The sequence below is a fragment of the Haliaeetus leucocephalus genome, unplaced genomic scaffold, assembly GCF_000737465.1.
Source record: "Haliaeetus leucocephalus isolate CR32 unplaced genomic scaffold, Haliaeetus_leucocephalus-4.0 Scaffold2, whole genome shotgun sequence".
Lineage (NCBI taxonomy): Eukaryota > Metazoa > Chordata > Aves > Accipitriformes > Accipitridae > Haliaeetus > Haliaeetus leucocephalus.
The window spans coordinates 9,638,400-9,652,026 of NW_010972438.1; positions in this window are offsets into that span (position 1 = coordinate 9,638,400).

Here is a 13,627-nt window from a genome sequence, read left to right on the forward strand (position 1 = left end):
TGTAAGAGACAGTGATTGCCTGTGCAGTAATAGTATTCAACAAAATATGAAATGTCAAAATCTACTTTTTTGTTATGTTTTTGCTTGACTTATTTCAGCAAGGTAATTCTAGCAGAGTAATTTTTTTTTTCATAGCTAAACATACGCTTCATTTACTAGTGTTAACATGTTTTGGAATTTTAAATCTTACTTTTTATATTGAGAGATGTTTATATGTCTGTCTACAGTGAAAGAAAATTGTAGAGGACAGTGAAAATGAAAGAAGTTACTACAGTTATGAGGGAAGTTTTTAGTATGTGTATTACTCAATTTTAAGGAAAATTAGATTAGTTTTAAGATCACTTAAGAATTAGTATGATACTGATCAATTGGTTTTATAACACAACTGTACTAACTTTATACCAGAGTTCCGTTAAATTATTATCAAAATGAGTAGCTAGTTGCTTCTGATATCTTCTTTAATTATCATCTTAACTTGCTTATAAGATGTCATAGAAAACAATCCATTTGGTGCCTCCAAACTCACTGTTTTCACATGTTCATGAAAGGTGTGTTTCAGAAACATTTTGGTCAGCAGTTGTTTGAAGGAGGTAGAGATTTGATAAATAGAATTTGGAAGGGTATTCCAAGCTTACTGAGCAGCTTGGAAAGAGGTCTTAGAGATAAAAGGAACGTTGCTGTATTGTCCAGAGCAGTCAACACCAACATAAGTCATTTCCATTGCCTAGTGTTTTTTGAAAGCTCTGACTTAGCTAGTTGCTTGAATGGTTTTCCATATAAGTTGTCTGCCCGTAGTTTGGGTCACTGGGACTGTGCTTTCTTTCAAATCATCATGAGGTACAGGGTGGCTTTGCAATAATTAATGGTTAATTGAAAATATTTGCTTAACCCTTGGAAATCAGGCTTTTTCACAAATAGTGTGATTATTAATTGTTATTTGTTAATAAACTAATAACTAGTTAACAGAAATCTGACTTAGTGGTCAAAGATTTATTAGTTTTGCAGTTCAATTGGTTCCTTAATTTTTCAAAGAAGTTTTCTTCATTTCTTTTTCTTCAAAAGCTATACAAAAATAAAAATTCACCAGGTCTTTTCTCCAGTTTGACATGCTTCTGAACTCTTAAAGAATGGCAGTTCTTCATAGAAATTAGTTTTATGCAACTGCTGGAATTGTTTTGTTGGGTGTTCACTTGCTTTATAATTGGGATAGGAATATGTAGTCCAGTGGAGCAGAGGAGGACACAAGCAGATTCGATTGGCTATTTTGTGTAAAAGCAAGACTGAGATTGGCAAGTAGGGAGTAAGTTGGACTATATTGCAAGAAGTTGTGATAAAACCATTTTGGAAGGGTTTAACTGGATAACAGTGATAGCTTTTACTGTGTAAAAATGAAGTTGTGTGCTCAGTTATTAGGATTCTCTTGTGAGTTCTAAGAATATAAATTGCGTTTTCTTTATTGAATGGGCCTTATACTCCTACTTTAATCCCCTGCTGGCATTTCAGATAGAACTGGTGCAAATGCTTAAACACAAAGTTCCAGATGTTGAAGTCTAAAACCAACCATTATTCAGTGGAGGTGTAGTGGCTGAACATTGGAGGTGGTACCTAGAAAACATGCATTCAGAGTGTTTGGTGAACTGAGTGAATATAAAAACATGCTGAAACCTCTGTTTGAAAACATAAGCAACTACGACTGCTATGAAGCTAACAGGTAAGAGCATTCAAAGTACTGACAAGGAAATAAATATTGGGCTTTTTTTTTTTGTGCTTTGCTTCAAAATTTATATATACTCTATCGTCCTTTGTTGACACTCATACCTCTTTTAAACCAGTGTATGAGTTGCTTTGAAACCACTACACTCCCCTTCAAATGAAAGGGCAAATCTATTTACTTTATCTTATTAAGAAGTCAGTGATTTATATCTAAAATTTTCTGAAAACTAACTTATTCTGCCAAGAAAAATTGCCTTAGTACTAGTACGGAATTTGAGATAGTCTTGCTGCCTTTTCTTGAGAGCAGGGGATCCTATTGTAACTTTTAATAAAAAGTTGACTCTGAACTGGTGGTTGTTCAGAGTTCCACTTTAGAGAAGTGCATGAAAAATATGTGCTTTGTTTAGAGAAACATCAAATTCTAATATTAATAACACTTTAAATACATAAAGTGCAAGTTTCCTGAAATAACTTTCTGAAGCTGAAATAGAAATACCCAAACAACATAGTTGACATTATAGTTTCCTTTAACAATGCTATATTCAGAAAATTCTTTCTACCTCTTGTTAAGGAGTTCTTTATTCCCTTCAGATTATTGAGCACTCTCTGCTTTTATGCAAGTTCACAGGATTTGCTTATTTGTTACTGATGTGTTATCTGCTGAACCTTCAACTAAATTTTAACACCTTTGAGATGAAAAACTTTAATTTTTAGGAGACGAAGTCCCTAAAATGCTTGGCATTTGAACAAACAGTTGCAGTATGTAGTTTTCTAATACTGAGGAAAAGAAATCAAGGAAAAGAAAAATAGGCGGTGAAGTATTTCATTTGCTTGAAACACTTTTCCAACAGTAGAGAGTTGAAGTAGAAATTCCCAACAGTCTTAAATGATGTACTTTTGCAGTTCAGTTGTCTTTGGCTGACAGATTATTATTGTGCATTTATAATCGATCACATTTGAATTTAGGTATTCAGTAACTCTTGACTTACAGAGGAATAAGTTCCTTATTGATGTTCCTTAATTGCTATCAAAGTCAGTTTTCTGTAAACTGTGTTTCAGCAGGCTGAGAAAGGAGTCATCAAGCCCTAAAGAATAGTAATTGCTTTGCTTGTATTTCTAAGTGTCACAGTATTGTATTGTTATTTTCAGTGTGTGTGTGTGTAAGTCTTGAAGGCTGTGAATTGGTACTTCAGGAATGGAAACAGCAAAGACAATTTTTATTGAGTATATGAGTCATAGGATTTTTTTGTTGGCTTCCAAGCTTAGAGAAAAAGTTTGTCATCGGCTTAGTTAACATGCAGTATGTAAACACTTACTATAAAAACATTAGCTCTGAAGCACAATGTTCTTTAGGAAGAAGAATACGTACAAGAATTTCATAAACAAAATAGATTGCACTTCTCTTACAAGATTAATGCTTTTATCTAAATTTTCTAACCTCTTGGACATTATGAAGATCTGTTCAGCCATGAATGCTTGTGACATTTTGAAGGGACTGCAGAACAGCGTAGTATATGATGATCTGTATGTTATGTTATAATGATATTTCATGTAACCTTTTCCAAATACATGGAAAACCATTGTTTTTCTATTTTGATAGTGTTCCAAGTATGTACTACCAAAGAGAGAAATTTAAAAAGTAACAGCATTGTTGCAGCCATTCAGTTTTTCTGCAGTTTTGCCTGCTGTTTCCTATAACAGTCCTATTATAGTATATTTAAAATAGAAAATACAATTGCTAAGATGAGCTTTTGCAGTACTAAATAGTAGACCAAAACCCTACTGGGCCTCTTTATCAAGCCAAGCTGCTTCTTAATCTTTCTTTTTAGAAAATATACTCTTTAACTTTGGAGTAAAGTAGTAGCTGCTTCTTTGGTTATTTATGTATTAATTTTCTCTTGTGGTCTTAGTGATGGGGCTTGATGGTGTTGGCACATGGTGAGACAATTATTTGTATATATGCCATGTCTGGATAAAAATCCTGCAGTTGGACATCAATGAGTTGTTAGAAGAATTTGCTAATGGTTTTGTGGCCTCAATTACTTGTTCTCAGGCCTTCTGTCATAGTGATTGAAGCACAAGCACAAAAATGGTTGCTAGAAGACATCACAAAAATGCTTGAAAGTATTCTCTGAATTAGGATACTTGCATTCCATAGCTAATTAAAATATGTTAAAGAAAACTTTCTCAAAAACATTAAGAAAAAGAGTGCCCACTGTAGGTTAAAGGATAACTACATGAAACACATTAGCTAGAGCCTTAAAGATGTGGTGTTAACAATGTTTATTTTAACAATTGTTGGCAATGTAAATATTCCTATTTGTCCTACAAATGTTGCATCTGGTTTGGGGGTTTTTTTGGTACCTATTTTCTGTAAGGTCAAATACATTCAGGACCTTTATTTAAAGCATACCACAACAGTTGTAACATGGTATTGTAATATTGTTGCTTTTAATTTGATTGAAAGATTTGTCTATATACAAGTGAGAAAGTATTGCCATGAGCCATATTATTGTTGTTTGCTGTTGAAACTTTTCATAGAGGACATTGTTATCAGAAGATTAAAACTTTTAACAGAGGCCAAAATATGACATTCCCATGGAGTCTCCTTTTGAAAAGAAAATCTTGAACAAAGGTCTTTTTTTCATTTAAATAATGAATCATTCTAGATGCACTCTTCTTTATACGAAACCATCTTCCATTAAATTAGCTTTGGTAAAGATGTCAAATGAAAAACTAAAAATGCACTGAATGATCCACATGCAATATTTGTATTAGCAAATGTTTAGGGGGAAAAAAAAATATTAGGCATACCTAGTGGCCTATAGACTTTTTTTCCAGAACTTAAATATGTTATAGACTGTGAAGGTTCAGTGAAACACTGAAGTTGTTGGAAGTATAACCCGTTACGTAGCAGCAGCAGCTTGTAGTTATGCAATAAAGGAGATAAAAATCGTTGTTCTTACTGGGAATATAAAAAGAAACAAACCAAACTGAAAATAAGTGCAGGCATTAATGACTTTGGAAGCAGAAGAACATGTTTTAATTAGAGAGCAAGCAGTCTAAAAGGAATGATGTGCAGGTGCTTGGGGGGGGGGAACTTGGAACTACTTTTCAATTTTGTATTTTGCAGAAGTTTTTGTGACATAAAACCCATTTCCCTTTGAGATAGCTGAGTGCTCAATGTCCAAGCATGCTGCCAAGAATTTGCCAACCATGTAGCTGGAAGAATGTTGGTCCTCCTAATACTTGCTGCACCTTCTCAAAATCCCCATTCTTCCTGAATAACTGGTAACCTCTTGTGATGATTGCCAGTTACCTCATCCATTCATGTTTCATCTCTAACCTCATAGTTCTTGGAATGAACTACTTCCTATTGCACTCTTTTCCTGAAGGCAGATAAAAATCAGGGGGCTACATAATATATAAAAATAAGGTACAGTGAAATGTTTTAATATTTGCACTGGAGCTACACTGGAAATGAGCTTTGCAGTCAGACCTAGATTCTGAATTGAGAAGAATTCTGGTGTGCTGGCAGACTGAGGAACTCTTCAAAGTTAATTGTGATGTATCTAGTTGCAGCTGACGACTATCTGATGAGTTCTGTAAATGCAGAGTCATAATTCTGTGCATAGTTGAAGGAAAAGACATGTAATATGTAGCCTTTTTGTTACTTGTGATTTTTATATGGTGTTGAATATATTTTCTGTGCACTTAGTCACTCAAATACTACTTACGAATTGACATTTTACTTGACAGTGAGGTGTGGTTTCAAATAGGAATTATGTTTCAAAGTACTGTTTGAAATACTAAGCTTGTTTGTATTTCTATAGTATATCCATCTAAGGATCTCATAGCATTTCGTAAGCATCAGTGAATTAAGTCTCACTGCAAGGTAGGTATTATCCCAATTTCACAGATTGCAGGGAGGTTAATTAACTTGCCCAGAGTCACTCAGTGATCTGTGATGAAATTGGCTTCTGTTTAAAAATGTCTGGATTTGCAGTCTCATGCTTTAACCATTAGGCTGTGCTTCCAAAATAATTTTTGTGGTTGAAAACAATGTTTGGCTTATTATCAAGTTATAATAAGCTTTGTTTATGCACAAAATAGAGTTGAAGTGACCAAATCAGTTTTGACTTCCTCTAAGTACTTTGCAAGTTTTTAGTACAGACAACTGCACAGAGTTGCATTTGAGCTGGGTTTAATCTAAAAGAAACTTAAACTAGATGAATAGAAAACAGTCTTAATGCAAAGCGTGTGTCTATGAGCAAGTTTGTGCTAGTTTATATCAAAGTATAAATTGAAAACTAGTGTTCTTTTTTGGTTTCAGTTATTAATGGAAACATTCTAATTTCACTTAATCTAGTTTAACACAGATAACACATTAATTGAAAAGTGAGGGGAAAAGACATTTGTCAAATAATTTGAAAAGTCATTTGGTCATATGTCCTGTTGGTTCCAATTATTTAAGCTGTATAGCCACCACCTCTAATTAAAAAAAATTAAAAAATTGTTTCGTGTCAAATATTTTCACTCATTAATGAAAGATACAACTTCAGGTGAAAAAACTTATTAGTAAAATTTTATTTCTGGGACAATCCATCTCTAGTTTTGCTGGCTTGATAGGAAAGAAAGTAATTTAGGAGAGAGGGCTTTATTTTGTTTGATTTATAGCCCTGTTTCCCCTGCTCTTATACTCAGGTATGCAGATCTGGTAGTAAAAGTGATGATGCTTGGGTCTTAGGAAACCTGCAACTTCTTCAGACTCCTGCTGTTGGTTCTTTATGTGTTCTTTGACAGATCATTTAAATTGTTTTTAAGATAGTTTCTCGATTTCTAAAATCAGCATAGTTCTTGTAAAATGCTTTGAAACTTTGAAATGTTATGATGGGGAAAGTATTATTTCTATTATAAAAGTGATAGAAACTTTTCAAAATAGAATAACCTTTATTTCAAACTTTAGATTAAATGTAATAAATCCCAGTTAAATGCAATTTTGTTTAATGAATGAGGCTGAAATTCATCACTCATTCTCTTATTTAGCAGCACTTGACTTTATGCACCAAAATGCCTGATTTGAAAACTGTTTTCTTTGCAGTTTAAAAAAACAAAACAAAACAAAAATATTTTAGGGTGTAAAGGTTTTTTGAAATGCCATATAAATTTCTTGTTGTGATTGCTGATTACCAGTAATGCAACACGTATGTAGAGCATATAACTGTGGCACAGCTCAATGTTTTGTTTGAGCATTGCTGCCTCTAAGGTAATGCAATAAGTGCATAAGTGAGTGCTAATGTTTTAAATAGGAAAATCATGTGATGTGGCACTCTCATCTAATTTAAACTGATTTTTACAGCTTCAAATGCAGTAAATTTTTAACATCCGGGTTAATATGTTCAGAAGATTTGCCTTTTTCAGAAATAAAATGACCAATGAACCTTTCAATACTTCCTCTTCTTCCCTGTCTCTATTTTCCCATACCTTATTTTTTGTTAAAGGCAAGCATGTATTTGTAGTTCACCAACTCTATACTGGCTTTCCTAGATTTCTTTCTTTATTTTTTTCCAAGCAATAAGAAAGCTTCTAAGACTGTTCTGAAGGTAGTGGTCTACTTAGTGCTGACTGTAACAACTGAAAATCCTTCTCTTCGCTTGTATCTAATTTCCATAAAGGCACTGTGCCCTGTAAGTGCAATATAATATATATAATACAACATGCTAAAGAGGAAAAACAGTTTGATAAATATTCCTCCAACACATTAGTCATTCATTGCATATAATTACTTGGAGACCCAGAATAGACACAGCTGTAATATGGATGGTGTTCAAGTTGAGATTTTTCAATAATGCGTCTCATAGGTTACTTTTTCAGGTTTCCTTCCTCCCTTGTCTTTTTATTGTGCAGAAAAATGACTTCAATCAGAAGTGGATTGACTAGGAAATGTTTAGTCTTGCTGCCACTCAGGCTTCTGAGAAAGTAGACTGGATTGTTTGGTTACACAGACAAAATTAATAGCAGGTAAAAGCTTCCTGTATTTGTCAGACTATTTTTTTTGGAGCACAATGTGATTGCTGCTTGAGGCATAGAACCACAATGAGAAGTGGCTGTACATTAACACAAACTAACTTCCTAGTCAAGCAATTCAGAAATATTAAGAACATTTTGCAAACAAAACCAGAGTCCCAGCCAAAGGTATACTCCAAGATTTGTCTAATTATATTTGTACTGTACTAAATAGAAAAAAGAAGTTATACATTTCACCAGAGTATTTAACCTTGTAGTATTGGTAAACTTGGTCATATGCTGCATTCTTGAAAACATGAATTTGGGTCACGCTTGGTATGTATAGCTACTTTGGCAAAGGGACTTAATTATTCCAATTGGACCTGTAAAGAAACAGTGTCCTGTCAGGTAGAAGATTCTTCTCAGTATTTCTTTACCCCACAGGCATGCTGAGAACAATACTAGTTGGGAGTAGCACCCATCTATTCAGTAGACTGGAAGTTCAGTCTCTTCAGTTGATTTATTTCTCAGTAGAAATAAATGTTATGTGGTATTCTCAGGAAAATTAGATGCAACTGTTCAGGGAATATATATCAAAGTAATGCTGTGCTTCTATGGTTAGGACAATATTTATTAGCTGTGTATTATCTAATAGTCGGGGCAGGGTTGTTATAGTCAATTTGTTCTCTTGATATTGTCTTCACATCTTTTGAACATTGAGGTGTTACTGTCTATGCCACAAAAACATGACTTCATATCCTAGGTCATTTAGATGCTGTTGAAAATTTACTTGAGGTTTGTGTAGATATGTTTGTATGCCTCTTCAAAGTTGGAAATGAAGACTTTTAAGGGTTTTCTTTGGATGATGTTTCTTGGTTTTGGGGGATCCTGTTTTTGTTTGATGCATAGAATTATGTTGGTATTCTTCCCTAAGCATTTCAGAGCAGGGTCAAGTATGCATCACAGTCCTCAGGTGGCTTAGGGCTGAGTGGGTATGTATTTGTCAAGCTGGAAAACCATGATGACTAAGGGGCAATTCCAACAACATAATTTCTTTGTAGTGTGTTGGCCACAGGTTCTGGCATACGTGTGCTAGACAAGTAATGCCAAAGCACTATACAACTTGTTTTTGTGTAGCTTCTGAATAGCTTTTGTAGAATCTATCATTATATAACTATTATCCACCTTGATACCATCATGTGAAAAATAACTGAGGCTTTCACTGATTTTTTTTTTTTTTTTTTTTTTTTTTTGGGGGGGTGGGGTGGTAGATCTCGGTAAGTTATTTCACTGTTTCTTTGTATTTGCTGGTTAAATACCAGCAATCCCAGTTTCCTGGGATTTGTGGACTCACAGTTCAGGGGCAGAGGGGAGAGAGTTTCCCTTTTCCCCTGTTTGCTACAGCCTTCAGGGTTTTCAAAGGTACTTTAGCCTTTCCATATTTTTTCTTCATGTTAACACTTTTCCATTGATAAATAAGACTTACTAAAAGCAGTAATGTAGTTCATCTGAGTGCTTAGGCTTGGGAAAACCAATACCTAGTACCGAGGGAGCAAACATCAAAAGAGACCATGGATTAATGCTGACTCTGAAAGTTTTTCTTTTCTCCAGTTAATCTTATTTTTAACACATGCCTGTGGAATGTTAATAGCATAAGGAGTCTTCCCTTCAAAATTCTTGCATACAATAGAGGTATTTGTTTTAATAATACTTAGATTTGTTGTGGTTCTGTCCACTGACTCAGGAATGATTTTCTGAGTGACAGGAGTTAAAACATAAAAATCTACTAAAGAGAGGTATTGACAATTGAAAATTTTGGAGGAAACTGACTTCCTTTTTTCTTTATAGAAGCAACTAGGGAAAATAGCCTAGTTCATACTGTAACTTAAGGGCAGAATGTGAAGCTTCTGAAGGTCTGACTGCTCAAGTGGCTGCTGAAGATAGTAATTTATGAACAGCAAAAATGTTTAGAAGATTTTTCACTGACTTGCTTTGAGCATAATGTATTACAGAAATCTATAATATAGGAGGCAGAACATGTTACTATCTGACTTAAACATGGAAAAAAAAAAAGTTATAGCAAAAGGTTTGGGTTGTTTTTGTGCCCCCCCCGCCCCCTTTTTTTTCCATTGTCCTTGCTTTCTACTTTTCTGTTGTACGTTCCATCAATTACTTTGGTGAAGTGCTCCAGGGTCTGAATGTGAAAAAGCATGGATTTAGAACTAAATAATGAAAATCAGGGCTGAGAAACATCTGACTCCTATTTATATTTATAGTTGGAATATAAGAATCAAGTGTATCAGTGATAGAAAACTTGAAAGTAAAAATGAACAAAAAAGGTGCTATTCCTGTGGTTTGGCAGCGCATCTGCCTTAACGTAGGAGTTATTCTATGTTAATAAGAATGTGTTTCATGCCTAAAAGTAATGTTAAACACAAATGAAAACCCCTTCTAACTATTGTAACAACTATGTGCTTCAAATTAATGTTGGCTTATACCAGCTGTTACTGCCTCTGCATAGCAGCCTTCACAGTGGAATGCCTCACCTGTATTAAGTTGAGTATATGCATAAATCTTTGCAAGACTGGAGCTGTAGCATTTCACTAAATGCAAAATGGTAAACTTTTATAGTTCTACACTTAACGTTTTTGTAAACCAATCTATAATTTCATTATGGCAAGGGAAATTGTCTGAGTTTTATGATAAGCTGTCTAAACAATGACACTTTCTAAGTCTTTTTGAAGAAGGGAGATAAAATAAATTGGGCTTTTGCTAGTGCTGAAGTAAATCTGTTTTGCTGATTTTTTTAACAGAGCTGGGTGTATCCCTGCACACCCTGTATTTTGAGAATGTTTGTTTAATGAGGATCTTGTGTTGCTTGCTGCTTTTCTCTCCCTGTACTTCTGGCTCAAAGGAGAAAGTCATCAGCATAGGGGAAAAAAGCTTTTCTTGTTTACTTACAGGGTCTTGGTAAAAGGCAGTAACTATGTTTATCCTGTCATTGTTCTCACTTTGCCATATGGCTGTTTTGGTACTCTCATCTATCATGTCATGTCTTTTGATCAAGACTCTAACATTTTCTCCTCTTTCTAGGCACATAACTTAGCCTGGTGAGTTCACTAATTGTCCTTGTCTCCCTTCATATTCAGAAGGGGGGGAAAGCTGATGCAATGTGAGACATAGAGCATCTCCAGAGGAGCTAGCTGGTCTCTGCTGCCTTCAGATGGCACATAAGAGGCTATAAAAGGTAGCTGTGCATGACTAAAGCTACGCAGGTTGCTGACATATTTTAATGTCTCACATTTGATTTTTGTTAGAAAGCAAGGAAGATGAGATTGTTAAGACCAAGCTCAAACTCTGAGGTTTTTATAACAAGTCAATACTTGCTTCATGAAATAGTTTTTTTTCTAGTTAGAGAAATTGCTTATAAACTTTGGTGTTTCAGTTCACTTGTGCCCAGATTTGCAGCATGTCTCAACTTAATGTGTGTATTCACATGGTAGACATGGTATCAAATTTTGCATACCTGAGAAGGTCAGAAAATTGTGACTTGGACTTGAGTTCTGTCAGTTCAGGGAGGATTTCTTATTATGTTATGATGCATATAAGGAGGTAAAATTCATAGTGATGTTCAGTGTGGTAGTATATTAAAAAAGTTTTTTAAAAAAAAAAAAAATCACTCCCCAGTGATGCTTGGATTTGTTCTGAACGTGGTGTGTTGTTTGTTGGGGGTTTTGTTGCCTTTTTTTTTTTTTTTTTTTTTTTTTTTAAGGAATGCTTCAGCTTTTTTCTTTAGCATTACTTTATTTTTAGAAGTCCTAGCAGGGACAAATTGGAGGTATGTGAATTGAAGTAATTTCTGTTATGCATCTGAATAGCTATGTTAAGATATATATAGTGGTATCTAGTTCAACTTCTTACCTGGCAGTGTTGAAGGATGGTAGTCTTCTGAGAGACTGACTTTAAATTAGTAACAGAGTTCGTGGATGGTTACAGAAGAAGAGCAGTAAATAGCAAAGCATGGCTTTTCAATGATTGCTGAAGTTATTGGTCTGAAGTGAAGATGAAACTTCTCCAAACTTTAAATCAAGTAAGTGATGTTAATAACCTTTCTTTTGATTGGCAGGAAATACTTTGATCTGTCATAACTTGATTAAAAAAACATAAAACTCAAAATGTAATTCTGAATTTTATAGAACTTGTGCAAGGAATGAAATACTGATGATAGAATATACTAAGTATTTATTTTGAGAAAAGAAAAGTAATTGTTTTTGTTAAATTCTATTGGGACTAAATTTTATTTGAAGTTGTAGTACATAGCAATTTTCTAAGACATATGTAAATGAACTCATTAGTATACAGTCATATTGAAATCCTATTTTGGCCCTGGGATAATTTTTCTTTTCAAAGCACAACATGCCATTACTGATTCTTAAAAACACTTTTGTTTCTTTAAACATGATACTATTTCTATTTCTTCTTTCCATCCTGTAAATGTAGCACGCAACAGAAGGAAGACGTTTTCTTTTCCCTCCTTTATATTTTTAAATAGGTGTTCAAAAACAGACTTCAGAGTTAATCTTACAGTTAGGCCAGTGGAGAGAGAAGAGTAATCCATGGTGACAGGCAAAGGGCTAAGGATGGAAAGTGTACTCCCGAGATACTCGTAGTATAGAATTTATAGACTTATCCCAAGGGAACTACTTGGGTATCTAAAGATAAGTGAGTATGTAAGTACTTGAAGAATTGGCAGCTAAGTGGCAAATAGAATATTTTATGTGGTGCTGCACTCATTTTGATAAATTTGCTTGAAATAAATCTGAGCTTCCTACCTTCATTTTAGATTTTGTTGTTGCTAAAATAAAATCTCAATGTATTTGGAAATCCGCACTTGGCATATGATATGTAAAGTTCATTTCCTATGCTTGTACTAATTCTTTTACAGATATGGTTTTACAGAAATAGCAAACTTGGTTTTTACTATTAGTCTGCTCTAGTATTGTGATTTTTTTTTTTTTTTTTTTAAGGAAAGTGTTGCAGGGGAATGTATCTGAGTAGCTTAAGAAGCAAAACTAGGTACAAATGGTATGCGTAAACTAATTGTTTCATATGAACTTTTGGTTCCTGCTACTGCAACTGTAGGGTATTGGATTTCCTTGTACAATATTTGTTAATGTTCTAGAGTGGATCTGCAGTAACAGAATGAATGTCTTTAACAAATGTGGGGTTTAATGTTTTAAGGTATGAATATAAATGAGACTGTCTCTTCTGACAGTTTTTTTGCTTGTAATTGTTCACTTTACCTGTATTGCTTCTCTTTAGAAAAAAGTGTGAGAGATAATCTAATGTAGAAAGGTTTGCTGTGTTCTGCCTAGAATATTGGAGGGGCTGGGGGGTTGAACCAGGCTTGAAGCTGATTTGCATCTAGCTTTTTTTGTTGACCTACCTTGAGCTAGTTTTGCTCTTTTGTGCCTTTCTTCTTTAGCACTTAATTACAGGGATCACTTTTAAAAAAACAATAACAACCCCCCCCCAAAACAAAAACCCAGTTGTGACTAGCTTTATGAAATCATTCTAATCCAACATCAGAAAAGAAAAATATATAAGTATGAAACAAATTCAGGATTTGAAGTCACTGTAAATGATCTAAATCTGTAAATATGGAGGCCTTTTATCTGTTACTTATTTTATCATTATAGAAACAAATGTATCTAGAATTATAATTTACAATTATGACAGGTATTTTGGCTACAGAGAACTTGTTAAGACTATATATTTTCCTGAAACTTTAGTTTACTAAATGCATCTACCTTATAAAATGAATCTGTCTTGCCATTTGAACGCACATATTAGAATAAACTGGAAGTCTTGGACTTGCGTCATAAAACCCCCTACCCCCACGCCCCCC